This window comes from Peromyscus maniculatus, chromosome 20, assembly GCF_049852395.1.
Source record: "Peromyscus maniculatus bairdii isolate BWxNUB_F1_BW_parent chromosome 20, HU_Pman_BW_mat_3.1, whole genome shotgun sequence".
NCBI lineage: Eukaryota > Metazoa > Chordata > Mammalia > Rodentia > Cricetidae > Peromyscus > Peromyscus maniculatus.
In genome coordinates this window covers 12,281,905-12,294,590 of record NC_134871.1, presented here as the reverse complement: position 1 = coordinate 12,294,590, position 12,686 = coordinate 12,281,905, and the positions used below count along the sequence as shown (strand labels likewise).

Sequence of the window (12,686 nt, the reverse complement as noted above, 5' to 3'; positions counted from 1 at the left end):
TTACTTTAACTATAACTTATAATATAGAATTTAAATCCATAAGTAGCAAATACACATTGGGCAATTTTATTGTCCTAGTCAACTGACTATTTTAATTAAGTAGGATTAACTGTACATGATGAGCTGCTGGTTTTCAAATGATACTACTCAAGTAAAATGTAGTTTCTAAAAACTACACTCAAACCAAAATTGTCAAGAATCAAAACATTGTACTTATTTGCATCTATTTCAGAATGATGGAGATACGGGTGTATTTTATTTTGCTATGCAACATAACTCATCAAAATGATTCCATATTCCCTTCCAATCACAACTTAAAATAAGAAGACCACAGAGATACTCGGACTGCAGCATCCTTGAAAATGATGTCACTGAGCAGTGTTGTTCTTGGATTATAAAGCAGAAGAGGGGAGAGGAGGGAAATAAAGAACACTCCAGAGGAACACACATTTCCTCTGCAGAGGGGAGCAGAAGGAGGAAGAAGCTGTGTCCAAAAGGAGTTTGTTTTGTCCAAAACAGTCACAGAAGGTCTCAAAAATGAGCATGCACTGAGATAAGGAAGAAAGTGGGAGAGAGTGAAACAGGGTTCGTCCCCGTAGATAATACAGTTCAGTGTAATACTGTGCTCCAGCTGGGTCTCTCGGGAGTCATTCCTCAGAACTGGGGACCTATAGGAATGGGTGGCTCTTCTTCCTGGGGATCATTGGCTGCACTGATTGGTCCATGATGGTGGAGGGAGCAGAATCTGGGAATAGGGTTAGGATGGTTGTGGATACAATGGAGACAGCCAGCCCTCTGGGAGACAGACTTCGGTGAATCAGCTCAGCTTTATTCCAGAGTATAAGGAATATATAGGACTGAACTAACCTTAATTCGCATTAATTCACTATTACAAGGCTTCATGTGTGGCAGCAGGGTCCTATCAAAATGGTTAGAGCACATGCCTAAATACCATGTGGGTCATCTGGGGAAGAGTTTTTGCAGGTAACTGTGTCAAGGGTCACCCTTGAGATAAGTCAGGCATCCTGAGCCTAGAGACATCCTCCAGATAAGGCTAGGTAGAGAGCAGGAAGCCTTTGCTGGGGGCAGGGAGTCCTCCATGTTGCTGAGCTTAGAGAAAGCTGCCAGGCTATGGTAGATTCTGATCAGCAGAGCCTCTCACCAGGAATGCATGTTCACTGGCCTTACCCTGAACCTATATGTTTTTATCTTATTTATAGTTTTCTTCTGCTTCATAGTAAACTGTCCCCCAAAATTGCTGGGTTTTTTTTTTTATTACTACTTACTTCTCTTAAACACGAACTCGGTGAAATCAAGTTGTTTTTATTTCATGCAGCATGAGCTGGAGGCAGATACCTGGAGGCTATAAGGCCCACTTTCTTCCATGCATCATGTACCTTTCTGCATATTGTTACAGTTGTATCTGAAGTGAACATCCCCAAACATAGCATTGTTTATGACCTGTCATCAAAAATGTATTTCCATGGTAATTTTTTTTTTATTTCTACCGGCAAGTGAATCAGAAACATCTGCACAAGTTCAAGGGACAAGCAATAGACTCACCAGGATTTGATGATACAGTTCTGAAAAACCACGAGGCAAGAGATACTGTGACCATCTGTGGGAAGTACTATATGCTAATAATCCTCTATTTGTCCATCATTCACAGCTTCCCCACATTTACCTCTTCTCCAAAGAATTCCCCAAAGTTTCTTTTTGCTTATCAGCATCTCATGAACTAAGTCAGATACAAATGTGAGTGACACTCCATGGTCACAGTCTCAAGTCCAACTTATTCAGTAGTATTGCTCTCAGTCCAAAGACTTGTCAACTGAAGAGTGTCTTCACTTGTATCCAACAGAGATACATGGGAGAGCAGAGCATTATGCTAGCTGACAAACTCATCCAAAAGAGAGGCAAATCCCAGATGTGGGTTCATTATAATGCTAAGATCCAGCCAATGTTGTCTATTCCTAGACTGGAGCTTAGCCTTAGACTTAGAGTGGGTTGTCTTACTCCTACTTAGGCACTCTAGAACCTCAATTCTTTTGAGTGTTACTTTATTTCCCACAAAAAGTAGCCTGCTGGCTGCAGAGAAAACTCAGCAGTGAAGAATATTAGTTGCTCTCCCAGTGGACCTGGGTTTGATTCCCAGCACCTACAAGGCAGCTCACAACCATCTGTAACTACAGTCCGGGAGATCCAACACCCTCTTTTGGCCTCCGTGGGCAATACATGCTTGTGGTGAATAGGCAGACATGCAGGCAAAATACCCATACATATGAACATAAAAACAAAGGTTTAATTTTTTCTAAGTAGCTTATGTGTGGAGCTGTGCAGTTCAACACTTGTTTTATACACATAGAAACAATAGGGACAAATCTTTGCTTCATTTTATACTGCTAAGATTATTTTTAGAACAAACCTATATAAATCTTTTACAAATGTTGTGTTTCTTTTATATCACTTACAAGCATTATCATTTAGGTAAGTCACAGCCACAAATTCGTAAGTCGTGTTTAGTGAGCTTCTTGTCTGCCTCAGGATGTCACAGCTGTGGGACAACACCCTGAAGAGTTTTGGGCTGGGGTTGTAGCTCAATGGGAAGGTGTAAGCTCAGCATGTGCAAGGTCCTTGGTATAATTCCCAGCAAAGTGAATAGGGAAGATTTGTCAAGCACAGCCAAGACCCACAGGAGCTTCTTTTTTATTTAACTACGAAGCATTTATAAGGTACAGTCTACAAGCTTGGTGAGTTCTTAGGAGATGGTGTGACATTCCCTTGAATGCCTTGAATGTTAAACACCCCCTTTTAGTTACAATCTTGCCATTATAGAGGCATTTGATGGGAAACTACTGTTTTTAAATGTACTAAGCCCTGAGTATTTTTTATTAATAGGCATCCATGAGCTCATTTCTCTTGTCTTACATTTTATCACAGGTAACAGGATGGAACCAGCTGGGACTTTCTGTTTTCTGCCAAGAGCTCACTACATCGCTGGGATCACTTCCTGTTTTCCAGGTTGCCACAGGCTCTAAGATGACCAACCTTTGTACCACTGCATAACAAAGGCCTCCATTTCTCCAGCTTTCCCTGGATTCTTTTGATCTTTTATTGGCAGTCTCTGTAAGGCCACTTGGAATCCTGAACTCCACACCCAAGTCCCTAGTCTTGCCTCCACAGTCTCAGAAGACTAAGCCTCCCCTCCCCCCCGCCCCTGTTTGCTCTACTGACATATATTTTAGGCCTTTGTCCCAGTAACACTACAGTTTCAAAAAACAATCATTATTCACCCTATTGTAATAGTGATACAGGAGCAGTTAATAAAAGGTAGTCAGTTAATGAAAAAGGGTCTGTACTGAACACTGCAAGTTGCTCACGTATGTTGCAGTGATAAGCGATGCCAAGATTAAAAAAAAAAATTAGGGGTTAATATAGCAAAGTCTAAAACTGGGGAGCAGGAGATTAACAAGACATAAAGTTAAATATCGGATAACCAAACTGACCAGAAAGAGGAAGAATGGGGTCCGGGGTTAGTGACAGCAGGCTCCCCCTAAATCCTCCCTTCCTCAAGGAACCTATGCCTGATATTTTTGTTTCTAGTGCAGTGATTACAACAGACAAAGCAATTACAGCTTTTAAGAATGCTTCTACCCATTCCAATAAAGAGGCCCCAGAACGTCCTGTAGACAGGGAGTTAACTAAAGTAGCTATGCTAATTCTTGGTATCTGTGAGAACGAGAATAATTAACAGCAATTGAAATACATGCAAGACCAAAGGTAGGTACACTAGTCAATGAGCAGCAGCTAGCTCTGAGTCATGGTCACAACTAAAAGAGCCAGAGTCAGAGGTGGACCAAGGGAGATTACAGCCATCTATAACTGGGTGGGCAGCACATGAACAGAAAATGGTCACCTTCCTGGTAGGGTGAGGGGGACATGTATGGATTCCATAGATCCTCCATTGGTTCTGTCTATGACAGCCCAGAGAAGCAACCAGCCCCTTAGAAACCATATCAGCTATTTTACAGTTTCTACCATAGTCCTATGAGAGCCACTACACAAAGGAAAGCTGTTTCCTTTCTTGAGACCATCTCTCACTCTCAGGACTGTTTACACTTTGACCTAATTTCTTTAAATAAAATATGTTTCAGCTGTGTTCACTCCCACACGTGTCCACATCTTTAATCTTCACCCTCGTGAGACACACTGCTCTTCAGTCACTGTCTTCAGTTGACTTTTGGGGGCTGTTGAGTTTCCAGTACCCTAAGTCACCAGAGCAGCAACGCTGGGCCAAGAAAGGTCCCATTACACCCGAGACTGCATCACACTAAGAAATGTCGGTGTTTTAAACCAACAATTGTTTGCTTTGCTCATGAATGTGCAGTTTTGACAGTATGCGAAACTGGCCCATCTCTGAGTCCCATGACTTCAGCTAGGGAGCCCCGGGTCAGAGGCTGGAAGGTCCAACAGCAGAATGGCCCCTCTCATGAACGAAAGTCTGAGACGGTGCTTGGAGTTCAGGTAGTGGGCCTGGGAAGCAAGTACACTTCTCTTTGGATATCCCCATGGGCTGATGAGGTTTGCTTACAACACAGTATCCCGTTTTTAAAAGCAGCGGTGCCAAGAGAGATGGATAGAAGTCTATGGCATTTTCTTGAAAAATCACAAATGTCTGTCACATAAAGTCATATATTGTTATTTAAGGCTGGCATAGGTTCAATGAGATGTTGCTTCTTTGGAGGGAAAATGACAAGATTCTTACAAGGATCTGTTGTCGCCACTACCTAGACAACAACATTACTAGCTGACTTTCAGAAATGAAGATTCAGAAATATAAAGAATATGAAAAATGTGAAGAATTTTCAGAAACAAATTTTCTTTTCAGAGGTGTCTCTGAAGACAAGATATAATATCTAGCTGATAAATATTCTCTGAAGTATTCTCAGATATAGACTGATACTAGTTTTGAATACCCACCATTATAAGGCTCCTTTATCAAAAGGACAGAAAAGCTAACGTGTTAACACTGTGGCCTGAGCAAAATGCTGATGAAAAGCTCTTTGTAGTCGTTAGCATTCTCTCTCTCCACCTCCCCCAGACTTACATTTGCACATACACTCATGTGCGCACACACACTTTGCACACTTGTTGCCATGCTAACCTAACATTGTTCTTTGTGTTTATTCGAAAGTTCCTCATTCTGTTCAGCCTATGTCCAATGCTCTGTAATACAGGAATGACTGAAGAATGGTCATTTTAACTTCACAGTCTTGTGGAAATCACAGGAAATAGTGGATAATTCTAATATTCTCTAGAAGGAGCTTTAATTATAAATTATCATCAAAACCACAAATTGAAACATATAAGCTAAAATATGGGTTCTTATCTACTTATTTATACCAAAGTGAATTGAACAACTAAGTATGTATGCTTGTTGAGCTGAATTTATTGACAAAGAACAAAATTACCCAAAAATGAAGAATCTCCCAGTATATATGGTCACCACATTAACTAATAAAACTAAGGAATACTAAGTTAAACCTGAATTTCAGATAAGAAGTAAATGACCTTTCAGTATGTGCATTGCCCATGAAATTCTTGGTACATATTTATGCTAAGATATATTTGTGGTTTACCTGAAGTTTGAATTCAGATGAGTGTCTTGCACTTTATTGTTCAACCCTACTTATTGATCCCAGGATAAGTAGCTTCAAAAAAAACAGAAATAGCAATAATGTCCTAAGAAGATCAATTTAAAAAAAACTGCCATAGATTGAGAATATTTCTTGCTAGGTCCACTACATACTGGCTGCAACCAAAGATCAGTTGTTTAGGCTAATAAAATCATGTTCTTAGAACTGGATTATTTTTAAAGCATACAAATATACCCTTCAAACAATCAAACTTTACTCCTTTTTTTTTTTTATCACTGGCTCCCATGTTTTGTTTCTGCTTTCTTCTGTAGCCTTCAAACAAACCACCTCAGCTAGTAGACAGGCCTCTCCATGTGAAAAAATAATGGTCATTGTTACCTTATTTGTTTTTCTTGATCAAATCTGAGCAAGAACAAGATATGTAACAAAATTCAGGGGGAAACTGACAGATTAGAAATGTGAAGGGATGATCTTGAAATCAAACAGAGCCGGATGCTCTATCTTATGGTTAGAAATGGCCTACACTCTGGAACCTGCTTTATTTCTCCACATGAATTGAATTAGTGAACGATGTCAGCAAATGGTGGTTTTCTAGATTTACAGCATGACAGAGATATCAAGTGGCTAGCGAAACAAAGCAAGGCAAATGAAGGTGAACACAAATCCACCTTGACTGCTACCCGTCCCAGCAATACGAAGTTGCAGCCCTACTGTAATTCCTTTGGCTTTTCCAGCCAAGAAAACCAGAAGTCTTTACTGGGCCAGTGGTGACCTGATGACCCTCTGCACGGAAGGAGCAAGTCAGCACATATACAGTGGACATTAAATTAAAAACTTTTTAGTTTACTTTGAATTAACAATCACATGTATTTGCTACAACCAGGAACTCAGGAGTGTGGCACTCTCAAGTGATTGCATCTATTGTAATGGCTCCACGAGAAGCAAAGTAGATGTGAAAGAGTCAATGATCACAAATTAGTCATGATATCATTTGCCGATACTCTTGGTGCTCAGGAGGCAAAGGTAGGAGGACTTCAGGAATTCAAGGCCAGCCTGGGCTATGCAGTGAAATCCTACCTCAAAAAGAACAAAACAAATGATAATGAAATAATAAGTGGTTGCTATGATACTGAATCTGTTAAGCCGAGGCCATGTGACACAGAGTAGCTGTGCCCTGTAACACAAATTGCTAAATGACCTTATTAATAAAAAAACCTGGAGCCAGACATTAGGGTGAAAGCTGAAAGATCAGAAAAACAGAACAAGCCACAACCAACCTCACCTCGTCAACTCCTCAGCCGATCCTGCTTCTACGAATCCTCAGACTGAAAGCCTCTGAGTTCTCACCCCTGAGGCTCTCAATTGAACTGCTGATTAGTTCCTGTCTCTTCACACCTTATATGCCTTTCTGTGTCCTGCCAGATTACTTCCTGGGATTAAAGGCATGTGTCCTTCCCAAGCAAAGACATGAGATCTCAAGTGTTTGGATTAAAGATGTGTGCCATCATGCCTGGCTCTGTTCCCAGTGTGGCCTTGAGCTCACAGAGATCCTGACAGATCTCTGTCTCCTGAGTGATAGGATTAAGGGTGTGTTTCATGACTGTCTGGCCTCTATGTTTAATCTAATGGTTGGATCTGACCTCTGATACCCAGATAAATTTATTAGGATACACAATATATTGGGGTACACAATATATCACCACAGTGCCCTAATGCCAGAACCCTCTGGGTAAAATTGGGGAGAGGCTACAGATAGTTCAAAAGTAAATGTGAAAGGACTATAGAGATATGAGATGTTAGGGAGGCAAGAGATGAGCACATATAAGTTATTATCATCATATTTTATAATTTTTCTCCTGGGTTCCAAACAATGAATGGAGAACAAAAAAGGATATAGCCAAATTAATTAGAGTTGTCTACTTTAACAATGCTGCAGAGGTATTATCTCAGAAAACATTAGCCTGACGTGGTTAGAATCATCAAGAAAATGAAAAAGAATGAGACCAGAGAGACTTGGAGAGTTTGGCCAGGATGAGATTTAAAAAGTATAGTCCTCATTCCTCATCAAAGAAACTTCTCTTCACGACAGAGACCATTATAGAAAACCAGTACCAATCAAGATGCAGAATTGTGGAGCCCAATCCCAATGGATACATCTAAAAAACAACTACTGATTCTAAATCTCAATCGTGGCCAGAAAGACTGTAAAAGTAAACACCTTGAGTTTTCTCTGAGACTATATCTCCTAATAATAACAGAAGCCTCCATAAAGTCTCACCAATATGACTACCTAAACATGAGCCAAGCAAGGACAATAACAATAGTCATGCCAAAGTGGATGGGGAAAAGACCACTGTAGGCAGAGTTTCTCTGTGCCTCAGCAGCCTCTCCCAAATAGCCATTCAGAGACTACTGTTAATTATAAATGCTGGACTGATATCTCAGGCTGGTTACTAGCTAACTCTTACATTTCAAATTAACCCATATTTCTTATCTACCCTCTTCTATATGGCAGTGCCTTCTTTTAACACCGCACATTCAGCTTGCTTTTCTCTGCATCTGCTTGTGATCCCTGAGACGACTCCTCTTCCTCTTTGTACTCTCTTTTTGTCTGCAAGTCCTGTCTAAACTCTACCTGTCCAATTATTGGCCATTCAGCTTCTTTATTAACCCAATCACAGTGACATATATTCGCACAGTGTAAGGGAATATTCCATAGACCAGCAACCCTCAACCCTATACAAAGAACTATAGGCAAGCAAGGAATGCTGAGAGCAGGAGAAATAGTCTTCCCTAGGGAAGAGCACAGCAATTCATTTCCCAATACCAAATGGTCAGCTCTGAAAACATATATACAAGTAACAATATACAGATCGAGCAGTTTATATTTAAGAATAAATATGTATATGTGTATGTATGTACACACACACACACACACACACACACACACACACACACGGCCAAAATGGCAGGGTTGTGTGTGTGTGTGTATGTGTGTGCATGTAACAAAAATTAATGAAAAAAGAGACCATGAATTTGAAACAGAGCAAGGAAGGGTGTGTGGGAGCATTTGTAGGAAGAAAAGGGAGTGAGTAAGTGATGTAATTGTATTATAATCTAAAAAAAATAAATTATTAAAAAAATAGGAACAATTGCAGGGTCATTTGGAAGATACTTTTCAAGGAAATACTAAAAGAATTTGTTAAATGGTTTGGCCAGTGTATGTAATGTATGCCCCATTTGCCGTACTTCAAAAGAGCTTATACCATTTATTAAAATAAGTGAAAAGTATATATACCATTCAAAAAAGATAAGGAGAATGTCACATATATGTAATGAAACAAAATAAGAGTGCTGTAATGTTTAAGTTGTGGGAAATCAAGGAGCCTAGAAAAATCATAAAAATAAGAATCATTGGTGTCTGATTTAGGTAGAAAAGAACATTCAGAAAAATACACAGGTGAGCTTGGTATGTCCATGTTCCCTAGACAAGACTAAAGACACTGACATTCAACTTGCACTGGACACTTTGACTACTTTTCATGGTTTAATAAAACTGCATAACGTGGGGGATTTCAGCACCAATTGTATAAAGTGAGGACATGACCACTACAAGGTATGGCTGAGGAGGTTCTTTTTATTGTAGATATGAGGGAAAGTGTAGCCAGAGGCATCTGGAAGAGTTCAGATCAGGGGCAGAAAGTAGTAGACTAGCAGGGCAGTGGTGGTGCACATCTTTGATCCCAGTGCTTGGGAGGCAGAGGTAGGTTGGATCTTTGAGGTTGAGGTTACCCTGGTCTACAGAGTGAGTTCCAGGACAGCCAGCAATACACAGGAAAACTATGTCTCAAAAACAAACAAACAAACAAAAACAAAAACAGAAACAGAAAGAAAATAGTAGACTCAACATGGCCAGTAGACTGAATCAGACCATGAAAGGAAAGAGAGAGGAAGAAAGCAATCGAAGAAGAGAAAGGGGGGGAGGGGAGAGAGACGGGGGGAACAAGAGAACCAAAAATTGAAATCTGGAAAGCCAAGAGGGGGCAAAGAGGGCACATGGTCAAAATGGCAGGGTTATATAAGAATGAGAAGCTAGGAGAAGGGAAGCACATGAGCTGTAAAAGTGTGGGGTGGGGGTTGGGTGAGAAGAACTGAGAGAAGCCAGGATGCCAGCATGGGCAACAGGTGCTTGAGAAGCTGAGGAGAGCCTGGAGGCCAGCAAGACCTTGGTGTGCAAATAAGCACCACAGCTAACTCTGTCCCCAATTTCTTTCGGACCTGACGAGAACAAAATCCCATTTCCTAGCATAGTTTCTAGACTTCTATAACCCAATCCCCAATTTCTCTTTCCAAGTAATCACACTAGCCTCTGTCTTGTCTCCTGGGATTGCTGGAGTCGGCATCTCACTCAGAGAGGAAGTCGAACGTTAATGTGGTGGTATTGTGTTCCCCAAAATATTGTGTACTCTAATAAATTTATCTGGGGTCAGAAAACAGATAGCCACTAGATACAAAGGCTAGAAAATGGTGGCACTCACACCTTTAATCCTAGCATTCCAGAGATAGAAATCCCTCTGGATCTCTGTGAGTTCAAGGCCACATTGGAAATAGCCAAGCATGGTGACACACGCCTTTAATCCCAGAAAGCCAGCCTTTAATCCCAGGGAGTGATGGTAGAAAACAGAAAGATATATAAGGCGTGAGTACCAGAAACTAGGAGATTTTGGCTGGCTAAGCATTCAGGCTTTTGAGCAGTAATTCAGCTGAGACCTATTCCGGATGAGGACTCAGAGGCCTCCAGTCTGAGGAAACAAGACCAGCTGAGGATCCGGCGAGGTGAGATAGCTGTGGCTTGTTCTGTCTCTCTGATCTACCAGCATGGACCCCAATAACTGGCCTCGGGTTTGATTTTATTAATAAGAACTTTTAAGATTCCTGCTACAAATTTCCTCACCCCTGTGCCCCAGATCTACCTCTCCCCTCTATCTGACATGAGATCAGAGAGGCAGTGTCTGGACATACTTGAGCTTTCCACACTAGGCAGCTTTTATTACTCACAATTGTGACATGGCCTTTTCTGCCTTGCTTCCATGTTCATGCTAGACTCTTCTCATCAACCAAAGATGAGCTCCAGAGAAAATGCAGAAATGAGTGAACAGTGAAATTAGCAGCTTGCACCAGCAGAAGATGTCTACGTCCAGAGAGGTGAATCTGTCTAAGTGAAGGTTCTGTTATGTGCTGAATTATATTCCTGCAACATTCAAACATCCAACATTTGACAATGTGACTATATTTGGAGATAGTGTCTGCTCTAGGCTGGATATGAAATGTCCTTAATAGACTCACGAGTTTGAACATTTGGTTCCCAGTTGGAGAGAAATTGTGTGACCTTTAGGGGATGGGGCCGAGATGGCAAGAGTGGGTGGCTGATGAGTGGGCCTTTTAAGTTATAACCTGGCCCCAGTTCTGGACCAATCTCATACTTCCTAAATGACAGAGCCAGCTGCCTTAAACTTCTGCTGCTCCAGGCACACATTGTTCCTCCTCCATCCTGCTTTCCCCACTCCCTCTCTCTCCTGTGTCCACTGAAGCCACGAGACAAAAGAAGTCCTTTCTTGTGTCTTTCAGACGTTTTGTCACAGTCACTGGAATACTAATTAACCGGGGATTTTCAAAGTGATAATTAAGAAAGAGTAAGATCATTAGGGTGAGACCTACTCTCCTTCACGAGCGAGGTACTTCTAAGAAGGGAAAATTGGTGGGAAGACACAAACAGACGAACAATGTGAAGATAACAGAAGTTGTCTACTCACAGCCCACAGACAGCTTCAGAAGACACACGTCCTGACTGCTCCTTGATCTTGGGCCCGTACATTGTTGTTGTTTCAGCCACCTAGCCTGTGGCATTTGCTATGGCAGCCCTGGTGACATAATCCAGGAACATGAGCATCCACAAAGCAAATCAGACCTAGAAGGCAGGAAAGTGATGGGGGAAACTAAGTAACAATGGCTATAATGATGCACATGCTTGTTGGGGAAGAGGCTGCTTATATCATGATCTGGTCATTTGGAGGAGAGAGATACCCCACGCCCCCAGTGGGAGACGTTCACTGGGAGACACTTGCTCTGAGAGTCCAAGTAACCAGAAGTTCTTCAGGTTCCTGAGCACTTGGAGGTCATTGTTATGCTTCTGGAAAATCTGCTGCAAAGTGGTAATTAGCCCAGAGAAGGGGATGCACAGGACACTCTGCATTTTTAAAGGATGCTCTCCCCTGAGTCCTTGCTTAACTGTAATGGAAGGAGAAAGATTCCTGGAGAGTGAAAAATAGGATCCTGACCAAAGACTCAGCTCCTGTGGATTTAGGGTGTCCCTCCTCAGCTTCCCATTTTAGTTTTTCTAAAGGTAAATTGCAGCTCTCATCAGCCAGAGGGTTTGTAGAATTTCCCTGCATTCTGCTTGTTTTTATGTTTTTAATATCCATTGGGCTTGGTTATTGAGTGGAACTCTTATTGTAATTCACTAGAGTTGTTCCAGATCCTCAGCTTCCAGAGCAGCCAAGAATCCTGTGGGTTTTTTTTTTTTTTTCTCTTTTCCTCTGCTGTCCCATTGTGCACTTCTGGGGACCAACACGATAAAAGGCACAAAAGCCTTACACATAGTTTCAAGCAAAAATTAATTACCTAAGGACAGGATGAAAGATCCATGACTGCACTGTACTTCCTGGGAGAAAATCAGAAGCCTGAGGCTCTAGACCACAAGTTTAGCAGAAGCCATAAGCATGATGCTACTGTGTTAAAAGCTAATGCACACTCAGGCTCTAATGAAGAGTAGAACATTGCTCAAGGATGAGAAGTGAAGGACTCCATGTGTTTGCCCTCCTCAGACCACAGCTGTCTTATTGTATTCTCAGGATGGAGGAGAGTATCCAAAGGAAAAAGGCCAGGATGTTGAGACATCTGGAATCCAAACCCAAGGATGCTTGGCTCCAAGAACTAGAGAGATTTTTGATGGGATGGGAGGAGGAGATT

General features: G+C 41.4%; 1 long non-coding RNA gene across 1 annotated transcript in view; it reads right to left on the bottom strand.

Annotated features, from left to right (window-relative positions):
* The window catches only part of LOC143269663 (uncharacterized), a 74,659-nt gene that overhangs the window by 45,482 nt on the left and 16,491 nt on the right, over positions 1-12,686 (bottom strand). The window contains exon 2 of the long non-coding RNA XR_013046247.1: positions 11,471-11,625. This is a non-coding gene — a long non-coding RNA (uncharacterized LOC143269663). The remainder of the gene's footprint in view (positions 1-11,470; positions 11,626-12,686) is intronic.